This window comes from Pleurodeles waltl, chromosome 7 (genome assembly GCF_031143425.1).
Source record: "Pleurodeles waltl isolate 20211129_DDA chromosome 7, aPleWal1.hap1.20221129, whole genome shotgun sequence".
Classification (NCBI taxonomy): Eukaryota; Metazoa; Chordata; class Amphibia; order Caudata; family Salamandridae; genus Pleurodeles; species Pleurodeles waltl.
This window is the reverse complement of record NC_090446.1, coordinates 557,208,261-557,230,689: the sequence shown is the minus strand read 5'-3', so window position 1 is coordinate 557,230,689 and position 22,429 is coordinate 557,208,261.

The following is a 22,429-nucleotide window of genomic DNA, read 5'->3' as shown; positions in this document are numbered from 1 at the left end:
TCACTGAGCCTGCTTGAACATTAATACATTCAAAATGATTTACATATGTGTATTATGAGGGAACATGACAAGAATTACAACCACTGATCCAGGGGTGCAATGTACATCATTCCATGGAGACCCACAACTTGGCAGACATTACCTCCAATGTGAGAGAGTCGGCACTTTACCTGTTAGTTCTGGCTGACCACAATAAAGGGTGCACGCTTTACTTTCACACCGAACATAGAACTGTGTGAAAAACGAGGATTTCTCTTGCTGAGCAGTAGGTTGATATTGAGACTTTGTTTGACTAGGCTAGTAAAAGGGATTGAAAAGAGGTGAATGTGCCTGCAGACATTCCTTCAATTAGCTCTTAGAAAAGTCAGATTCCAGAAGCTATACAATTTGTTCATAAATGTTTTCTAATGATTTATGCTAAGTACCGATCATAATATACTTGAGTCAAACAATATGACCCCATCTGTCTTTAACTGTTTTTCCTCCTTCTGAATGCTGAAAAAGATGCAACTATGAAGTAAAGTTTAATTTATACGCGTAGAAACAGTTTGTTGAAGTGCATTGAAAGGTTAGTTACTTGTAAGCTCCAAATTCCAAGTATCATTACAGCACGAGGGGTATTCTTCTGACCTCTCATACAGCTGGTCCTGCTACTGGTGGGTGCTTTCTAGAGGAGAGGGTGGAGGAATAGATTGCCTTGGGTGGCAGGGGGCCTGAAATGAGGGTGGCTGAGGAAGGGGGATGCGTGGGAAATACTTGGGTGGTGGGGCTTGGCCATCAGAAATGGGGGAGATAGAAAGGGACTATCAATGGTGTTTGGGCAGTGCGGGCATTCTGATGTTTCCTGCCCCTGGGAGAGACTCTGGGGGATATACCCCTTCCAGCAAAGGGATGTCTTTTCCATTTGCCTGAAAGGGTTGTAAGGGGAACCCTTTTTAGGCCTCACCCACCAGACAGCTCCAACTATCTGGTTACAAAAAAACTTTTGGGAAATACAATAGGCTTAGAGTGTGCCCATTGCTTACCACCGGTTTGCTTTATTGTCACTCTCATTAGTTTGCTTTTTTTCCATTGCCTTGTGTAGGTTTGCCTTCTTCTTCTGTGTTTGTCCCTCCCTGTAGCATATCATATTTACTTGTGTCCACCCACTTCTTCCGTGGACCGGAATGAGAAACCAAAAGCAGCCCTCGCAAAAATACTCAGCCCAGTCTCACTACCCTTGTCTCCTTGTGTAATCTCACTTCCCATCCATTCTCCCTCTCTTCCTTCTCACCCTCTGATTGATGTCTCTCTATTTCTTGCTCTCACCCTTTTGAAGCCTCCCTGTGCCTATTGCGGTTAATCTTGGGGAGCTGGGGAAATAGGCAGATGCATCAGAAGCTCCCCTGGGTTCTCAAACCCGTTCTCCAGCTACCAGGGAAATGCCTGGTGGAATAAAAGGCCTATCTGGCTCTGATGCGTACTTATTGGGAACTCATTTTTTTTTGTTTGGTCAAACAATCCATGTGAGTGCATGTGTTCTCCAGGACTCGCACTGGTGTGTACTTGGCCTGTGAGCTTCTCCCCGCCCTCCTTTGTGTGGGTACTTACCCTCGTTTTTTTTTTCATTTGCTTTCCCTCGTGTGCGCTTCTCCTTTACCCGCTCCCTTTTGTGTCTTCCTATCAACCTAATGCTCCCCATGGTGCCACTTCCCCCACCAGTGTCCTTTTTTATTATTTAGTTATTATTATTGTTATTATTTTTATTTTTTTTAACTGAGCACTCGCCAGAAAATTACTACTTTTTGCCCATTTTCCTTTTTCTATTTACCGATCCATTTTGGATCTGTAAATAAAAAAATGGCACCTGCATCATTTTGTAATAGGGCGCGCGCATGCCTACAAAATGTTACGGATGCGTCAGCGTGCCTTGTTTTTTCGTCATGCTGCACACCAGCTTGTTGATGCTGTAAACTGCATTGGTAAAGCGAGTAGGTCTCAAAGGTGAGGCTTATTGGCTTTGCGAATTCCTTTGTTATTCTTCATGGCTTTTGTATAGCATTATGTTAATTAATTTGCTGGAATCCTTGTGTTTTAGCTTATCATGAAGACCGCTCTCAGTACTTGCAAGTTTATCTGATACATAGGGCCTGATTTAAGAGACCCTAGAGCCACCTTAGCGCCGCCATAGCGTAATATTTTCAATACTAAGGTGGCGTTAAGGTGACTTTTTACAAGCACAATATTTACAAAGTGGCTCAATGCATGCATTGTGCCACTTTGTAAACCCTTGCACTAGCATTAATGTACTCGGGGGTGGGGGGGGTGGGGGGGGGCATTCCCCTATTAGGGGGCCGAAAAAATGTTGCAAAGAATTCTAAGAGAATTCCTTGCACCATTTTTTCGTACCTTTTAACGCCTGCTCAGAGCAGGCATTAAAAGGGGGCATGCCACTGAACACAAAGGGCCCCTATGTACTCTACAGGAGAAGCGCCTATATATTTTGGTGCTACTCCTGCAGAGTACATCAATAGCATGAGGAATTCTGATGCTATTGCCCCCACCCTGTGCCTGTTAAATACAGCGCACACATGGTGGCGGTAGGGAGGTGCTACGGAGTGCAAAAAAAGTGGTGGTGCACTGGTTGCAGCGCCACCTTTCTTAATTCAGCACCATGTTCTCTTTAGGGCTGGGCGATGGCCCGACACAAAACTGTGCTTAACAATAAAACCCAACAGTGTCCCTTGAAGTCTGAGAGCCAAAGCTTCCTACTTAGAAATGCACACGGTTAATACAGAAAATCTGGCGGCCCACTTTACCACTAAAATTCCAGAGGGAGGCCATGTTCCTTAAGAAATAACAGGCCTTGTAAGTACGTAAGTAAGGTGAACCACATAAAAAAAATCTAGGGAAATTAACAGTACCTAAGTAAATGTATTTTTGCAAAGGTGTCCATAGAACAGCAAATTCCCCCAAATTTACAGATATATATATTTTTTAATCTCTGCCTCCAATTGGAATGCTGGACAGGCTTCTCCAGCAGTAACAAAATAAACATTGTAAAAGCCAGTATGTTTGGTTTATAAGTAGTTGTAGAGTGGAAACTTCGTGTGTCTGGTATTGAGGATACTGTGCGTGGGCACGTGGTTGAATGCAGAAATGAGTCAGTGGGTTGATGAATGAATGCATGAGCGCATGGGTTATGAATAATGAGATGGAAGGACAGATGGGTGGATGACTGCCCGGCTGGAAGCATCTGTTCATTCACCATTTACTCACTCATTATTCAGCCTAGGCTGTCAGGGGATGCTGTACTCTGACCCTTCAAAGCTGGATTGTGATACTGGATGTTTTAAGAACAAAACAATTTGCTACGTGACTAAACTGTGAAACCTATTATTGTGCTAGCTGAAAATATTTGCGCAGGAGACAAAACAGCGGAGCCCTCTCATTGTTCCATGTCAGATGCAGTTGCTAGTCCGGTGATGTTTTCTAACTGCCCAACTTCCTCCTATGTGCTAATCAAGGCATTTTTAATTTGCATTCCTTTACTTGTAGTGTAGTTCGAATCATTATCAATGGAGCACTTCAGAAGCCTCAATACAAAGCAAAAAACAAAACAGGATAAACTTGTCACACCAAGCATGGTGAGACACCTTGAGAAATGCATACAGATACACATGTATTTCTTCTTGTTTCAAAATCGCTATCATGGGTGTTCCCAAGTTCTGGCACGCGTGAACTTGGTAAAAGTGCACTGCAAAGAAAGGTGTAGATAAAGTACAATTTCCTAATGTAAGTAGCAGTACAAAGTCGGGTCAGGTGGCTGCATTTGGTCCTGTTTTACTGAAGGCATCAACGCCACTTCCAAAAGTCCTGGTGGCCACAATATCAGAAAGATGCAAGGCCTCTAAGACCTCAATGGGCAGCCCAAGAATAATGCTCCAAGGCTAGGAACTAGTGCAGTATCTGAGATGTGTTTTTCTGTGATGGGCCAGCCATGATAATGAATAAATGCAACAGAAGACTTTGCTAAATGCAAATAGGCTAGGAAAACCCTGATGCTTCATCTACCTCAGTAGTTCTTAACCTTTTGACTTCTGTGAACCCTCCACTTATCATTACTGGAATCTCGACCCGCCCCCCCTCCCAAAAAAAAGACCAAACACTATTGGAATCCAGAAGACCTTGGCTTAAGCGGTTTCAATGATTTGAACCTCAAAACAACACACACAAATACAGAAACAAACATTCATCAACCAAATACACAAATTAATAAATATTGTATTTAATACACATGCAATTTAAAAATAAAAACACCAATTTTCATTATAATGGGAAGGTTGGGGCTTTTCTAATTTTAGCTGAGGCCACACATTGCCCTTACTGTACTCTGTCTAATGCATTTGCACTGCTCCCACGAGTCAATCCGAGGATATCAAGTGAATTTTTAACCCTCTATTTCAAATTCCTTCATACTGAACATTTTAACATTTCCAGTTTTACATTTTGCTTCTTTATTTACATAAGCTTTATGAATCTGTTAATATTCTGTAATTTTCTAAGCAGCCAAGGACCCCCTGAGTAGTTATATTGGAGCTCGAGGGGTCCTTGGCCCACAGGTCAAGAACCACTGCTTTACACCAAAGGATTGTGCCTGTGTTTGCACTCTAGACCAAAGGGAGCCAAAAATACTGCACCACAATTGTGCTCCTGGGACATAGCCCATCACAAAATTGCAGCAGGCTGCTATTAGGAAATCCCACTGGAGGGTAGGAGGGACAGGCTCAATTTTATGGCCAGACTGCAGTCCCGGACAGTTGGGGCTTATTCATGAGGCAGGGACTGGAAGGGGGCATAGATAGGTGCTGCTGGGGGGAATGGAATATAAGGAGGGGTATGGGCCACCAGAGGTCCTCTCTGCCTTCCTTTAGAAGTCAGGAGGCATGAGTCACGATTAAGAGAAACACCTCCAATCCCATCCTATACGTAGGCCTGGCCCACAGGATTGGGCGGGTGCCAGAGCACAGAATCGCTGATACCCTTCACAAGAGGTTATCTATGGGATGAGGCAGGTGTTAGCGCGTCTGACCTTAATAAGTAAACTTACAAGGGGACGCGAATAGGTTGATGAACCTTTAGACTCACAATTAAGATGTTCTTACCATAACTCCAGTACATAATCAATAATCAATACAAAATAATTAATAATCATCAGCAATCAATAACATCAATAATCAATGGAGCCAGTAATTGTCGCACACAATGACCTTTCAGTCATGAATAACCAAACCTTTTAGTAAGAGTTAGAATATTTATTTCCCTATATTAACAATGCTAAGGTCATGTAGATTAATCTCAATAGTAAATGAAACACATACAGAAACAATATTGGCTGTTCAAAGCGGCGGAAGAAGCGTAATGTAATCAAAGCTTGAACTACAACACATCAAAGTAATTTCATACATTAAGTTTAGCAGAGAATTTCATCAAGCATTAATCCCTATTTACATGATTTAATTAGTGAAGATCCTTAACTAATATCAGATTAGCATCAGCATGTTGGGCTTCATGCAAAACAAGTTAGCAACACAAATTTGGAAAAACATCTAACTATGGCTCTATCAAAACAGTGCAGTTGGTACCTAGAAAGAAAAAGCAAATGCATAATATTCATCAGTCTGGATCATAATACCTATCATCAGTGTGGATCAGCAAGCAGAGTCAGTCTTCATCCTCAGGACATCAGTCGATCAGCAAGATATCAGGATTCAGAATCAAAGTTCAGAAAACGCAAAGTCTCTAAGCATTAAAGTTAAGCACACCTTTTGTCAAGACGCATAAGAAAATTTGGATTTTCGGCCAGCAAGAAAATGAAACTGTGGCAAATGCAATATGCTTGAGGCAAAATGCACAGGCAGAATGTCTGGCTAAAAATGCTGCTTTCTCCTCAGTATAGTCCCGTTAAGTCAAAACTGCTAAGACTACTACCCAAATCCTTATTGGTCAGTTAATCGCATGTTCACACCTTGTCCAATAAAACTAAAATTCCAAATCTATGAAATCTACTATTACTCCGTTCACATGTCGTTGATTGGTTTGTCTTGCAATGTCCTCATCATCCGGCTTGTCAGGTAACAATATTGTTGCAGCTTCCACTCTAGTCAGTATCTCCATTGTTCTTTTCCTGAGAAAGTCAGTCTCACACACATTACATACAAAATGTTACATTAACAGGAACATCATCTTCTAGCAGTCGGTTCTCATGAGAAAGCTTCCGTTATAAGCACATTTAAACAATACAATAGAAATCACAGTTTAACTCTCTAGGACAGCCATTTTATTAAATGTTAAAAAATACAGCTTTTACACGAGGCCTGGCAAACTAGGCTGAGACACTTGCTAAGTTAAGGCCTACAATTAATAAAGCAAAAGCAAAAGCAAAAATGCATAACCCTTAATATGACATATTATTACATTAGTCAAACATATATTCTACATTTCACAATATTAATTCACTAGTAACTGCACTTTATGAACAGTGGCGGCCACTCATCGTAATTACATTTTCAAATGCGTGCATTATTTTTCAACGTTATTACATTTTCTACATAAACCTATCTTCCAGAATACATGAACATTCATTAATACGTTTTTATTAATACACCTGTGCTAGCAATCCCTCCTCTGATGACTACATGTGTCATCACACTAACTACCACCCACAAAGTTTTGCATCAGCAAAATTCTATCAATTCAATCCCTTCATACTTTTGTTTCTCCTTTGAATTTTCCTTGTACAATTTTTCCCTTTTCTTTTCTTCCCTCCTCTGATTATTCTTTGACTTTTTGAAATGTAATCCTTTTGCACAATTTATATAATCCCCATATTCCAAATAGACAGACCACAAAAATGAATATCCCTTGCAAGATTTTCAATAGAATCCCATTCCAAATGTTGCTGAGCCAATTTCCCACTGAAGCAAAACCGTTACCAATCTTTTTCCCAAATACCTGGTTCTTTCAATTCTTTCAAATCAGCACTTTCATTAGTCAGATTAGTAATTAAGTCTCTTATCTCTTTACTATTATCAGAAATATATGAACAACAATGCCTAGAATTAATCATTCTACAGACTCCACCATCCTTCGCTAAAAGAATGTCTAAAGCAAGACGATTTCGAAGAGTCATAGCTCTATCAGCAGCTAACTTAGTATCTATCAGGAGTATGGCTCCTAAAAAATTTGTCAGCATGTTATCCACAATAGTAGGCAACTCTTGAATCTTTATCAAATTCAGAATGACCCCCACTGAAGGAATCACTGCTCCAAATATATCTCCCACTATAGCAGAAGAGGACTCCCTCCTTTGTCTCTTGTGATGTAATTCAGTCACTTTCAGAAATTTCTTCAAATCCTCCACTCGCAAAATTTTGGGGAAAACTATCCCCAAATAACATGCCCCATACCATCCCCTTGGAAGACGGTAATAAGCATTAAGACCACAGATGTAATAGATCCCGGGAATTGCAGGGTCCTGTCCATTCAACTCAAATGCCCATTTACTCTGAAACAAAAACACATGCCTAAATTCACTCGTTCCCACAAATAAAGTGTCAGTGCGTGATTTAGGCTTAAATATACAAAGTTTCCCTATGTGTTGTGCATCTAAAGCTAATTTCCCTTGCGTTTTAATTGCACTATAAGCATAATCATTCTTGTAAGTCCTTTTCTATAAGTCTTTTTCTAATTTCTCCTTTAATGGCTTTCTCCTGTCATCTGTGTGATCTAAGAAGCTTTTTTCTAAAGGTGTAAGCAAGCATGTCAGGTTATTTCCATGCGCATAAGCTGTGCCAAACGTCAATGTAGGTTAAAAAAAACCTTTAACTATTACTATGTCATTATCTTTAGCCACTCTACTCCAATACCTAATTATAGGAAAAAACGAAAACACATCATAATTCGAGTAAAAGTACTGAATGTACTCCTGGTTATAAAATCTTGTTACTAGCAGACTACAATGTATCCCGTAGGTTAAAGGCAAGCTATGATAGGTGACTCCTTCCTCCACAGATGAAGGAATCTGCGTACACACATAACAATTCTTCACATCCATTGTCTCAAAATTCTCACTCAACAAGCGATAGAAAACACTAGAAGAAAGTTCTCATTGAACATTAGTATCCTCATGCAAATATTTCTCATCTAACCTAAACTTCTCTATTGCCGTTAGTGCAGTAGTCATCTCAAAAGCAGAAGTATGGTTGGCTTCAATCTTATCAAGAACAGACATACCTACAATCAACATCACAAACAATATCCCACACTTAATCGCCAAACCAATACTCCTATATTTACGGTGCCTCATATTCCTACCCTGTTGACTAATGTTACTTATGATCTGTAAAGAATCAGAAAGCAGAAGAAAATTTAGGAAAGCTTGCAGCAAAATTCAAAAATAGGCAACTCTTTCAGCAGTTATTTACAGCTCTCAGTCTCACTTCCAGGATCCCTTGTCAAAATCAGTTAGCAGCTTTGTCAAAATCAGGTTTCAAAAGACAAATCAGGTTATGAATGTCTCTTCCGGTTACTTTCAACAGTCTCTTTCTCAAAAAAGTTCTCAGATTGTTTCAACAGTTCAGTTCATTAGCTTCCTTCAAGTGCCAAAATACTGACCAGGAATCTCTCTATCAAAACAAAAAGACAAAAACTCTTGTTGCCATTCATTCGTAGTTGCATATGCCCATGGTGTATCTTCGACTTGCTATTCTCTTTCTTTTCAATTTTCGATCATCATTTAGTTCTCCTTCACTTATATCTTATCTTATCTTCCTGTGGTATCTACTTCTTCCTCGATTGTTGGTTCAACAACCACTTCTTTTCCTTTTTCTACTTGCGACTACGGCCACTTATCTCCTTTCAGTGGACCCTTTGTCAGTGTTCTCTTCAGTGGCAAACTTGAACCCTCTCCTTGTTCTGCGGTGTTTTCTCTTGACGGACCTGAAACATGTTCAGGAGGAGTCAGATCACAGTGACTTTGATCCACCTCAACTCCTTCCCTTTCTGGGTCTGGCAATTGCTCTGTTTGTCTCTCAAGATCGTCTGCTTCTGCGAAAGCCCTCCTCTGACTAGGCTCCCCTGCTGCCTCAGTTGAGATAGGCTCTCCGTCACCCTCCTGGAGGTCTTCTCCTCCGTCTCTCACAGGTGTGACTGAACTGTCCTCAACTGGCTTAGATCTGGTCTCAGCTCCCCTTTGTTTTCATTCCGGTCCTGAGACTTGTTTCACTGTTGTTGGTACTCTCAACAACGCTTCTTCATGATCCAGTGGACATGCCACTTTCTTCGTATGACTTGTGTGAATCCAGTTTGGAATTCCAGCACACTTCACAGCTGTGGTAGTTGCTGAAACTACTTGATAAGGTCCCTTCCAACAAGGCTCCAAACACGTTTTCCTCACATGTTTCCGGACCATGACCCAGTCTCCAGCTCTCAGATTGTGCTCTGGGTCATGGATCGGTGGCAGTGTGGTGGCTTCCACCTGCTGAGAGAAAGAGTGAACCACATCAGCCAGACCTTTGCAGTAAACCAACACCATATCATCTGTAATGTTGACAGGCACTGCTGGCAACCTCATTGCTCTGCCCATGAGGATTTCATGCGGCGACAATCCTGTCTTCCTGCCAGGTGTTTTTCTCATTGACATCAACACTAAAGGCAATGCGTCAGGCCATTTCAAATTTGTGGACGCACACATCTTTGCAACTCTTGACTTTAAGGTACCATTCATCTGTTCCATGAGTCCTGATGTTTCAGGGCGGTAAGTACAATGCAACTTCTGCTCAATGCTGCACACAGTTATGTAATTACTTCACTGTTGAAGGGACTTCACTTCCCCTATCTGATTCTAAAAAGATCGGAAACCCAAAACGAGGTATCAGTTCCCTAAGTAGTAGTTTCGCTACTGTGAGACTATCATTTCTTCGTGTAGGGTAAGCTTCTATCCAGTGACTAAAGATGCAGACAATCACCAACACATATCTCAAACCTCCACGCACAGGCATCTCAATAAAATCCATCTGCATCCTGCTGAATGGAGCTCCCGCTCTTCTGAAGTGGCTCAAATTAATCACTGTCCCTTTCCCTGCGATTAGTTGTTGGCAAATGAAACATCTATGGCAAACTGCTTCAGCAACTTGTCTAAACTTTGGGTTAAACCAATCATGTTTGAACAACCGAATCATTGCATTCCTCCCAATATGTGCTTGACCATGATAGTACCCCACCATTTGAGACAACAGGCTATTTGACAAAACCAATTGACCCTCTTCGGAAACCTACAATTCATCTTGTCTTTGCACACATTTCATTTTGCTCCATGAACGCTTTTCCTCCCTGTAAACATTATTCTGCAATGTTTTCAATTCTTCCAAAGTGTCAATTATTTTCAAGCATAGCTTGTACAAGTTTCATCTTCTTCAGGTAACAGTTCCCACTTGTCTTTGAATGATATACAATTCAATGCGCAAAACCTTGTGACTTGATCCGCATATCCATTTCCCAATGACACAAAGTCCTGCGACTTCAGATGTGCACTGCATTTCATCACAACAATCTTTTCAGCCATTTGAATAGCATGAAACAATTCTTCAATTCTCTCACCATTTCTCACTGGTGATCCAGAAGAGGTCAGGAAACCTCTCTGTGACTATAGCTGGCCAAAATCATAGACTATTCTAAATCCATACTGGCCATCCATATAGATTGTAATTTTCAGCTGAGCAGAAACATGGCACGCTCTAGTAAGGCCTATCAGTTCTGCTACCTGAGCAGAATACACTCCTAGAAGCCAAGAAGCTTCCAAGGTACCAGTAATTGTGCACACAGCATATCCTGCTCTCAGTGTCCCTGTGCTGTCTCTCAGACAAGAACCATCAACAAAGATAATTTGGTAATTTTCTTCCAATCAGGTATCTCTAATGTCAGGTGTCGGTTACGTGCACAAGTCAGTTACTTCTAGACAATCATGCTCAACACCTTCATCTTTTTCAGTTTCAACATTTTCACTTGAAAGTAAGGTTGCCAGGTTCAACACTGTACATCTTTTCAATGATACATTTGGTGACCCTAGAATACTCATTTCATATCAGGTCAACATCGCATCAGTCAGATATTGGGTTTTCGTCCTTGTAAGTAAGATCTCAATAGAGTGAGGGACCATTACAGTCAGGGAATGTTCCATCACAATGCCTTCACACTGCGTAAGGATTTGACCAACTGCTGCAACTGCACGCAAACACCCCAGTAAGGCTGCTGCAACTGGGTCCAAAGTAGCTGAAAAAATATGCTACTGGGCGATTTACACTTCCATGGACCAGTGTCAAGACAGACATAGAACATGCATCATGCTCCTGACAAAACAATGTCAAAGGTTTTGTGTAATCAGGCATACCCAACACTGGAGCCCTGCACAGACTCTCTCTCAACTCATTGAACGCTTTCATTTCAGCCGGGTCTAACACATTAGGATCTATGATTTCCTTATGAGTCAGCTTCTGCAAGAGTCTCGAAATGACTGAAAATTTGGAATCCATTAGCGACAATAGCCTACCATCCCTAAAAACATCCTGACATCTCTCTGTGTGGTTGGGAGATTTATCTGCAATATGGTCGTAATCCGTTCTCTGGATATCTTTCTTGAACCCTTCTCAATCTAGTGACCCAAATATTTCACTACTTTCTGACAGTATTGCAATTTAAGTGGAGTCACGTTGTGACCATTCTTTCCCAAATGGTTCGACAGAGCAATCAGATCATACTTGCTCCTGTCCCTTGTTTTGGACGCAGTCAGCAAGTCATCAATGTTCTGCACCAAGGTCGATAGGAAAGGCAATTCCAGCAACTCCAAATTCTTTGTCAAGAGCTGATTAAATATAGAAGGTGACTCTGAAAACCCTTGAGGAATTCTGCACCAGCAATAAACTCAATCTAGGAATTTGAAACAAAAGAGAAATTGACTATCCTCATGAAGAGGCACAGAAAAGAAAGCTTCTGACAAATCAGTGACAGTTAACCACTCAGCATCACATGGAATCTGAAACATTAGCACAGTTGGATTTGGCACCAAGGGGCAACATTTGACCACAATCTCATTTATTTTTCTCAAATCCTGAACAATTTGAACTTTCCTACAGGGCTTTTCCAAACCCATTATCGGTGAATTACATGGACTGCTCAATACTTCTTTCAGAACCCCTTGCTTTACAAAGTCTGCAATTACCTGGGCTACTTTCACAAGGACATCTTGTGGCATTTGGTACTGTGCAAGTTGAGGGAAAACTGCATTCAGCTTCACAGTAACTTTGACTGGCTCAACTCCCTTTATCAAACCTACCTCTTTTCCTGTCAAATCCCACACTTTCTCCTTAACCGTTCCCTGCAGATCAGAAATGAAGCTCTTTCACTGTGAACATTGGGAAGAATTAAATCAGAGGGTACTCCTCATTTGCAGTTTCACACTCTGTCTCTGAGGGTTGGTCATCTTCATCATCTTCATCATCACTATTAGTCTGAATCTCAATTCCCTCATTTGAACAAGTTATCAAACACTTAGTTTTACATAGCAAGTCGCTTCCCAGTAGGGATACCGGACTTGAATCGCAAACTACAATTTTGTGCAATCCATGGAAGTTGCCAGTCTCAACTCGGACTGGATCTGTAATCAGGTTTGTCAAATACTGGTTTGTTACTCCCACAACCTGAACTGTTCTACCTGAAAGGGGCAAATTTGCAACTTCTGCACTTCTCACTGTAGAGTGTGTAGCTCCCGTGTCAACCAAGAATGAGACTCTGTGTCCCATGACCTCTTTGATCTACTTCTCAGGAAGTTGCAAGCACACATAGCTCCTCATCTGAAACGTCACTCGTCCACTCATCATTTATTCCATTCTCACTGTGTAACGGGAATTGGTGCATTGTGTTGCTACCTTGGTTATGTCTCTGACTTGTGACCTGTTGAGAAAGCATCATCTGTTGCTGTTCCATCGAGGCTTGAAGTATTTGAATTTGCTGTCTAGGTACCATGGGAACCTGCTGTTGCATTGGATGCAAATGTGACATTTGTGCACGTGGCATTTGCACCTGCTGCATGGGCCAAAAATGTTGCACTTGATTCACATTATTCTGAAAATTTGTATTAGGACCTCTCACTTTCGGTCCTCTCACATTCTGGAATGAATTGATGTCATTACTCTACAACCCTTTCCTGCACCATCATCGGACACTCTACACTAATCACATTTTTGTGCCTTATAATCACTCAAACGTGCTCTTACGTTAAAATTTAAATACACATAAAAAGGTTCAATTTGTAATAATACTAAGGCCCTCATTACGACCCTGGCGGTCGGCAGTAATATGGTGGAAAGTACTGCCAACAGGCTGGTGGTACTTTCCACCATATTATGACATTGGCTGAAGCCAAACCGCCAATGTACCACACCGACTGCCACCGCGGTAAAGGCCACGGGCTGGAGCTATGATTCGACCGCCCGGCGGCCGTCACTGTACCACCTGCAAGATTATGACCCCACCTACCGCCATGGTTTTCGTGGCTCCTATACCGCCACAAAAACCATGGTGGTAGGCACTATCAGTGACAGAGAATCCCTTCCCTGTCACTGATAGAGGTCTTCCCCACCCCCTCCCCAGAGTCCCCCCACCCCCTTTTCCTCTCCTAACCCCACCTACATACACGCCCCTTCATACATGCACACACGCATACACACACCCAATCTCACAATTATCCATGCATGCATACATCCATTCACACACATACGCACACACTTTCATACATACAAGCAGACATGCATTCACAGAACACAACATACACGCATTCACACCTCCATACATGTACACACATTCAACACGCAACACACACCTGTATACACGCATGCACAAACATACACACACACACAACACCCCTTCCCTCCTCCACTCTTGGAGCACACACTTACCTGTGATTAGGGGGTCCTCCGGCAGAAGATGGGACCGGGCCGCTGCTACCAGCGGGCCCGGTCGCTGTCCACGGGGCAGAACACCGCTAGGGCGTCTTATTGGTCACAACACAGCGGGTGGTGGTCTACTGGCGTGGCACTGCTGGTGGCAGCAGTGCCACCTTACCGCCATCCGCCGGCACGGCCACAGCCAGATTTCCACCATCCTTCTGGCAGAAATACGGCTGTGGTCATAATACGGCGGACGGCGTTATGGGTCCAGGCATGTCGCCTTCTAGAAAGCGTGTTTTTATCAGAAGTTAAAGACAGTAACCGAGTGGCAGCATTTGCCTTCCGGTAAAACTCAATTTTACCTGGGCTCATGTCCCATGCTTCTTGCAAGCCTAGATCCTTAACCCCCTTGCTACCAGGCCTTTTCCCCCTCAAGTGGCAGGCCTTTTTTTGGCTATTTGGGGCAGTTTGCGCTTAGGCCCTCATAACTTTTTGTCCACATAAGGTACCCACACCAAATTTGCGTCCTTTTTTCCTAACATCCTAGGGATTCTAGAGGTACCCAGAGTTTGTGGGTTCCCCTGGAGGAGATGAAGAAATTAGCCAAAATGCAGCAAACAGTTCTTTTTTTTTAAATGGGATAAAGGGCTGCAGAAGAGACTTGTGTTTTTTTCCCTGAAAATGGCATCAACAAAGGGTTTGCGGTGCTAAAATCACCTTCTTCCCAACTTTCAGGAACAGGCAGACTTGAATCATAAAACCAAATTTTTCAACACATTTTGGCATTTTACTGGGGTATACCCCATTTTTACTGTTTTTGTGCTTTTAGCCTCCTTCCAGTTAGGTACAGAAATGGGTGTGAAACCAATGCTGTATCCCGGAAAGCTAAACATTTCTGAAAAGTAGACAACATTCTGAATTCAGCAAGGGGTCACTTGTGTAGATCCTACGAGGTTTGCCTACAGAAAATAACAGCTGAAATAAAAAAATATTGAAAATGAGGTAAAAAACAGCCATTTTTCTCCATGTTTTACTCTGTAACATTTTCCTGCGATTTCAGAGTTTTGAAAGCAATATACTGTTACGTCTGCTGGGCTCATCTGGTTGTGGGGATATATAGGACTTGTAGGTTCATCAAGAAATCTAGGTACCCAGAGGCAATAAATGGGCTGCACCTTGCAATGGGTTTTCATTGTATACCGGGTATACAGCAATTCATTTGCTGAAATATAAAAAGTGAAAAATAGATCTCAAGGAAACCTTTGTATTTCCAAAATGGGCACAAGATAAAGTGTTGAGAAGCAGTGATTATTTGCACATCTCTGAATTCCGGGATACCCATATTAGCATGTGAATTACAGTGCATTTCTCAAACAGACGTTTTTTTACACACTGTCTTACATTTGCAAGAAAAAATTTATAGAAAGACTCGGGCAAGAACACTTGTTCTTCTATTCTGTGTTCCCCCAAGTCTCCCGATAAAAATGGTACCTCACTTGTGTTGGTAGGCCTAGTGCCTGCGACAGGAAATGCAATGTGGACACATCACATTTTTACATTGAAATCTGACGTGTTTTTTGCAAAGTGCCTAGTTGTGGATTTTGGCCTCTAGCTCAGCTGGCACCTAGGGAAACCTACCAAACCTATGCATTTTTTTAAACTAGACATCTAGGGGAATTCAAGATGCAGTGACTTGTGGGGCTCTCACCAGGTTCTGTTACCCAGAATCCATTGCAAACCTCAAAAGTTGGCCAAAAAAACACTTTTTCCTCACATTTCGGTGACTGAAAGTTCTGGAGTCTGAGAGGAGCTACAAATTTCTTTCTACCCAGTGTTCCCCCGAGTCTCCCGATAAAAATGGTACCTCACATGTGTGGGTAGGCCTAGTGCCCGTGACTGGAAATGCCCCAAAACACAACATGGACACAACACATTTTCCCAAAGAAAACAGAGCTGTTTTTTGGAAAGTGTCTAGCTGTGGATTTTGGCCTTTAGCTCAGCCGGCACCTAGGGAAACCTACCAAACCTGTGCATTTTTGAAAACTAGACACCTAGGGAAATCTAAGATGCAGTGACTTGTGGGGCTCTCACCAGGATCTGTTACCCAAAATCCTTTGCAAACCTCAACATTTGGCCCAAAAAACACTTTTTCCTCACATTTCGGTGACAGAAAGTTCTGGAACCTGAGAGGAGCCACAAATGTCCCTCCACCTAACGTTCCCCCAAGTCTTCCGATAAAAATGGTACCTCACTTCTGTGGGTAGGCCTAGTGCCCGCAACAGGAAATTCCCCAAAACACAATGTGGACACATCACATTCTCCCAAAGAAAATAGAGCTGTTTTTGCAACGTGCCTAGCTGTGGATTTTGGCCTCTAGCTCAGCCGGCACCTAGGGAAACCTTCCAAACCTGTATTTGTTTTTAAACCAGACACCTAGGGGAATCCAAGATGAGGTGACTTGTGGGGCTCTCACCAGGTTCTGTTACCCAGACAGATTTGGCCAAATTTCAGTGACAGAAAGTTCTAGAATCTGAGAGGAGCCACAAATGTCCTTCCACCCAGTGTTCCCCCAAGTCTTCTGATAAACATGGTACCTCACTTGTGTGGGTAGGCTTAGTGCCCGCGAAAGAAAATGCCCCAAAACACTATCTGGACACATCAAAATTATCAAATACAAAACTACCTGTTTATGCGGGAGGAACCTGCGTTTTTGGTCCTGGGCTCAGTAGCCATATAGGGAAACCTACCAAACCCAAACATTTCTGAGAACTAGACACCTGAGGGAGTCCAGAGAGGTGTGACTTGCGTGGATCCCCCAATGTTTTCTTACCCAGAATCCTCAGCAAAACTCAACTTTAACTAAACAATCAAATTTTTTCCACATTTCTGTGTGGGATCACTGCACCGGGACAGTTTCCTACCACCCAATGTTTCCCTCTTTCTCCTGGTAAAAACAATACCTCACTTGTGTAGGTGGGCCAAGTGCCTGTGACAGGGAAGAGCAAAAACATGTCGGAATTGAGGGGGAGCCAAAGAGGGTCCAAAAGGGCAGTTTGAAAAAAAATTGTTTAGGCTGGCAAGTGGGGCAGAATTTTTATCAGTATAGATGGGGCACTGCTGGGTGGTAGGAATTTTGTGGATTCCTGCAGATTCCGGAAAGTTCTGTAACAAAAGTATGCAAACAATGTGTGATCTCCAGCAAAGTTGGAGGTTTGCAGGGCGTGGTGGATAAGAAAATGGTGTTGGGTGTATGTGAAGCAAACCACCCTGGTTTCACCCAGATGTTTAGTTTTCAGATGTGTCTAGGTCTTGTGGAGTTTTTCTACATGGTAGCCTCCCAAAGTCCAAAAAGTGCAGCCCTCACCATTCCAAGTGGGACGATTTTGAGAGTTAGCCAAGCTCTCATGTCCCAAATGTAAAACCAAAACACAAAATTGTCAAATGACCTCTTGCTTGCTGTGGGATAAGATGTTTTAGTGTGTGGAGGGGAGAGCTGAAAGACTGTGACCCCCTTCAGTTGGGGTGGGGGCATAACCATGCCCACACTGGTTGGTAGCCACCACCCCACTTTTTTTTTTTTATTCCCTGGCATCTAGTAGGTTTTCTGCTCCCCCAGGGAGTGAATCAGGGGTAATTGCCCCATCTGCCCACCAGTGGGCAGATCAACTTTGGCCCCATTCATTTGGGGTGGGCGTATGGCTATACCCCCACCCTCTTTTAAAAAAAAACAAAATCTTCCCTGGTCTCTCGTGGGCTTTCTGCCCCACTTGGGGGCAGATGGGCCTTCCAAAAATAGGACAATCTGCCCCCAAGGAGGGCAAATATGGCCAACAGTAATGTGCCCCCGCGGGGAGCAACCCTTGCCCAAGGGGCTGCTCCCCCAAACAAAACACACACATATACACACACCAATGCCCGGTGCCTAAGTGGCTTCTGCCCGGCCTAATAGAAACCGGGTTATCTGCCCCCAAGGGTGGCAGAAATGGCCTAAAACAAATTTGCCCCCCTAGGGGAGTGACGCTTGCCTAAGGGGTCGCTCCCCTTGCGTGAAATTGGCGCAAAAACAAAAATCCCTGGTGCCTAGTGATTTCTGTCCCCCCTACCCCCAAGGGGGGCAGAAATGGCCTAAAATAAATTTGCCCCCCAGGGGAGTGACATTTGCCTAAGGGGTCGTTCCCATCTGTAAAAAATAAAATAAAATAAAATCCCTGGTGCCTAGTATCGGCCACATTAAAATAGGCCGATCTGTCCCCAAGGGGGGTAGAAATGGCCTAAAATAGATTTGCCCCCCAGGGGAGCGGCCCTTGCCTAAGTGGTCACTCCCCTTACATGTAACTAACATGAAAAAAAAAATCTGCGGTGTCTAGTGGTTTCTGCCCCCCTTGAGGACAGATTGGCCTAATAAAAATAGGCCGATTTGCCCCAAAGAGGGGCAGAAATGGCCTAAAAACAATTTGACCCCCAGGGGAGCGACCCTTGCATAAGAGGTCGATCCCCACATGTAAACAATAAAAAAAAAAATTAAAAAAAAGATCCCTGGTGTCTAGTGGTTTTTGCAGATCAGCTTAATTAGAATAGGCCGATCTGCCCCGGGGGGGGGGGATAAAAGGCCTAAAAATAATTTGCCTCACCTGGGGAGCGGCCCTTGCTAAAGGGGCCTCTCCCCTTTTACATAGAACAAAAAAATAACAAACTCCCTGGTGTCTAGTGGGATTTCTGCTGCCCGTTCGCATCGCGATCTGGTAGCAGAAATGCAGAGCAAAACATCAAAGGAAAGGAAAGGCCTTTCCTTTACTTTGATGCCTCTCTCGCCCCCCCCCCCACGTGATCGGAGGAGAAAGGCATGCCCCACGGCAGCAGACGTAACCACCTCGTCCAAGGTACCCGAGGGGTTAATAGAGTTGTTTAAATGATGACCCTATGAGCCTTTATCATTACGGCGCTGTTGCTCCTCAATTTCAATCCAGCATAGGTTGTTGATGGTATCAGCCTCTGCTGCTCGCATTCTCCAACAGAATTTAATATATGCACATTTACTCTGAAGTTTGTAGTTTTTCAGACCAAATTCTAAGCGTACCTGAGCTGGGATACTGAACGTGGGATCTGTAACACTGATTTGTAAGCCTTCGTTTGAACTCGGTTATAGAAAGCTGCTTCCTTACCCAGTATTATTTCAGCCCCATAAGTAGCTGTGGGCATTAGCCGTGCTGACATAACAGAAAGCAGATGATTATATGACGGGCAACTCAATTTCTGTTTTAATATCTTGAATCTGTAGGTCAAGGATTGAGCCTTTGCTTGAGCAGCAGCGAGCTGAGGTTTAAAGGTCGAGTGATGATCCATGGTGAAACCCAAGTATTTGTAAGTAGGGACAACCTCCATCTGAGTTCCCTTGATGAAACACGTAAATGATTTGAACTTCGAGTCAACTGATCGGACTACCTTAGTTTTGTTCAAGTTCAATTCAGACCTTGCTTGATAATATAAATAGTAAGTGTGTCAATGCTGTGCTGTAGTCCGATTGGTGTTTGACTGAGTAGAACTGTTGTCTACTTGCTGTAGCCATGCTATTCCCTCCCGCGCAAAAACCGGCGGGTGACTATTTATGGGTGCGAGGGTGTCGGCCAAGTCTGAAAGGTATAAATTAAACAGCATAGAGGCTAGTACACATACTTGCTTTAGTCCATTTGTGGTTTGAATTCTGTTAGTGACTTGGCCACCCTCTCCAAATTTGACTTGTGCCCAAGTACCCAAATATAAGCCCATCATTGTGTTCATTAGAGTACTGGGGAGGCCCCACCCTTACAATTTTTCTCAGAAGCGAGTTCTTGGCACACTGTCAAAGGTGGACTTCAGGTCAATGAAACACACAAATAAACAACTATTCTTGAGTCTGGCTTTAATACCTAGCAGAGCCAATGCTGCCAGATAGGTTGAGGCTCCCATGCCATCTCTGAAGCCTGTCTGACTTTGTGGTAATAGTTGTCTTTTGTGTATCCATACCGATAGGTGCTGCAAAAGACAGGCTGCGTACAGCTTTGCTTCAACGTCAATCAAGGCTATTAGCCTGTAGTTTGAGGGGGAAGCAGGATTACCAGTCTTATTTAGTCTTATATATCGGGTGGAAGATGATGCCTTTCCATACGTCTGGAAACTGCTTTGCACCCTGGAGATCATTAAAAAGCAGCGCCAGATAGTAAGCCCAGTATGTAGTTTCTCCTCTTGGGATTCCACTCTGAAAGGTAGCCCCTTCCAGTTTTAAATTCTAAATGAGGCCTGTCAGCTGTTCAATGAATATGTTCAATAGAGTGTATTCTTGTTCAAGATCAGACGGAGAGGAATCTGTTGTCAGCTTCACTCTAAAGCCAAAGTTGGTAATGCCTGGATTGTGGTGACTTACAGCCAGAGAGACCTCCTCCTTCCCACGATGGTCTAGGAGTGAATACAGTGTTAGTGCATGGGCTTCCCACGTGGCAGCATCTATGCCTGCATTCAAATGTTGATTATTACCCTGGCTTAGCCCATTCACCAATTGCCAGAATTTTTTATTCTTCTTCTGTTTGTTAGACATAAGGAGCTTAGTTCACAGATCTTCATAATATCCCTGTTTTTCCATTCAGCAATTTTTCTTGTATTTAGCTCTCAGTTCAAGAAGCCTTGTTTTATCGGGGTTCTTTCCCCATCGATTGTGCTTTACCACTCCAATATTTGTTTCACTAGAGACTTGTTTTTTTAATTTGCACAGCGTTCTGTTATACAATGGGTGCTCTTCAAAACCACCCTTAACTTTATTATTTACCTCAATTGCCGTCATGGGAAGATGTTTTTTAACAGGGAATTTGTTCAATGGTGAATCACATAAATACTTCCAAGCCTTTACCCGTTCTCCTGGTAACAGTTCTGCTTGTTCTGCATTCTTAATGTTTCTTTAAGCTCTTCCATCACTTTCTCGATACGCGGCCCCCGCTATTTCAGTTTTTTTTGTATCGTAAGTCACAGGGGCAGAGATTATGATGTTTGCAGATGGTAGCCGTTTCCATTCGTACTGTATCTTAATAAGTTGTGGGAAGTGGTCGCTCTCTGGGAGTACTTGAATATTATATGCAGAGACTGATGGCAGTGCAGTTTCACTTATTAACGTGAAGTCAATTGTAGATTTTTTTCTACCACTTGATAAAGTTACTGGTGCAGAGGGAACATCTCCTGCAAAGGACGTCAAGCGACGCAAGCCGAGATTTTCAAACCCTTAATTCAAATGGATTCCATGGTAATGTTTTGTTCTGCCTTTACTCAAAATTATGTTGAAATCACCAGACACAATAAAGGTAGCATCTTTATACTGCCCCTGCAGCATTTTTTTTTGATACTTAACAATATTTCCATATTTTCCCTATTTTGGTCTTTATTCAGGTGAATATATACATTAATCAACAACAGTGTTCTGTCAGAACCAGATGACTCTTGGGGTTCCAACTTTATTGGCAGCAGCCAATCGATTCCAAGATCAATCAGTTTGATGACCCAGTTGATTTTACTTGAACAGAACATTGAGAGGCCACCTTTAGGGTGTCCGAATCTTTGAGGTTGTTTTGCAGAAACATTCATTCCAGTGTATCCGGAGATTTGAGTTGGCTCCGAACACCAGGTTTCCTGGAACATGATAATATCGAACTGCTGTAGGAACATCAGCGCCACTGCATCGGTTACCAAATGTTTCAAACCGTGGGCATTCCAGGAGCATATGTAAATGCTGTCATCAGTTGCTGGTTTTCCGTCAGGACCACCACGGCTGTAGTCGTTTATGGTTTGCCTTTCTACTTCTTTGTGAGTCGAAGGCCTACCAATAAATACTTGTTGGTACATGTCATGATGAAGCATACTTTGGTGCTTTACTATTGTTAAATGTTCCTGTCTACTTGGGGAGATTTCAACTCCAACCGTTCCTTTTAACACTGAGCCCCCCTTCTTTCTTTTCCGGGAGCAAAGGGTTGGGGTATCGAAGACGTTCTAGTTTTTTAGATCAATGCCCCCTGCACTAAAGGCGTCTTGATTTGATAGAATTTCGTCAACAATGGCAGACGAGGCCCAGGATGTTAATGTTGCCTCTTTATCTCTGTTGTTCGGATGGGGAGTAAACTCCACAGTTATCAGTTCTGTCGTAAAGATATGAGCCAGAAACTGAATTGCATTTATAAGCTTTAGTATTGTTCCTCTGTTTAAAATACCAAAAGCCCCCTTTGACTCGTAGCAAGGGGTAAAGAGTAATTTATTGTCTTCCGGAGCAACGTTGTGATGCAATTTCTGACATCCTGGCGTTCTTATTAATTCCAGGCTTTTTGTATAATTGTCTGGCTTAGGATTGTGTTCCTTGCTGGTGATCAGCTTATTGTTTCCCAAAAGCTGGTTTTGTGAGTTTGGGAGATTTTTGGTACCTGCAAAGTTTTGGT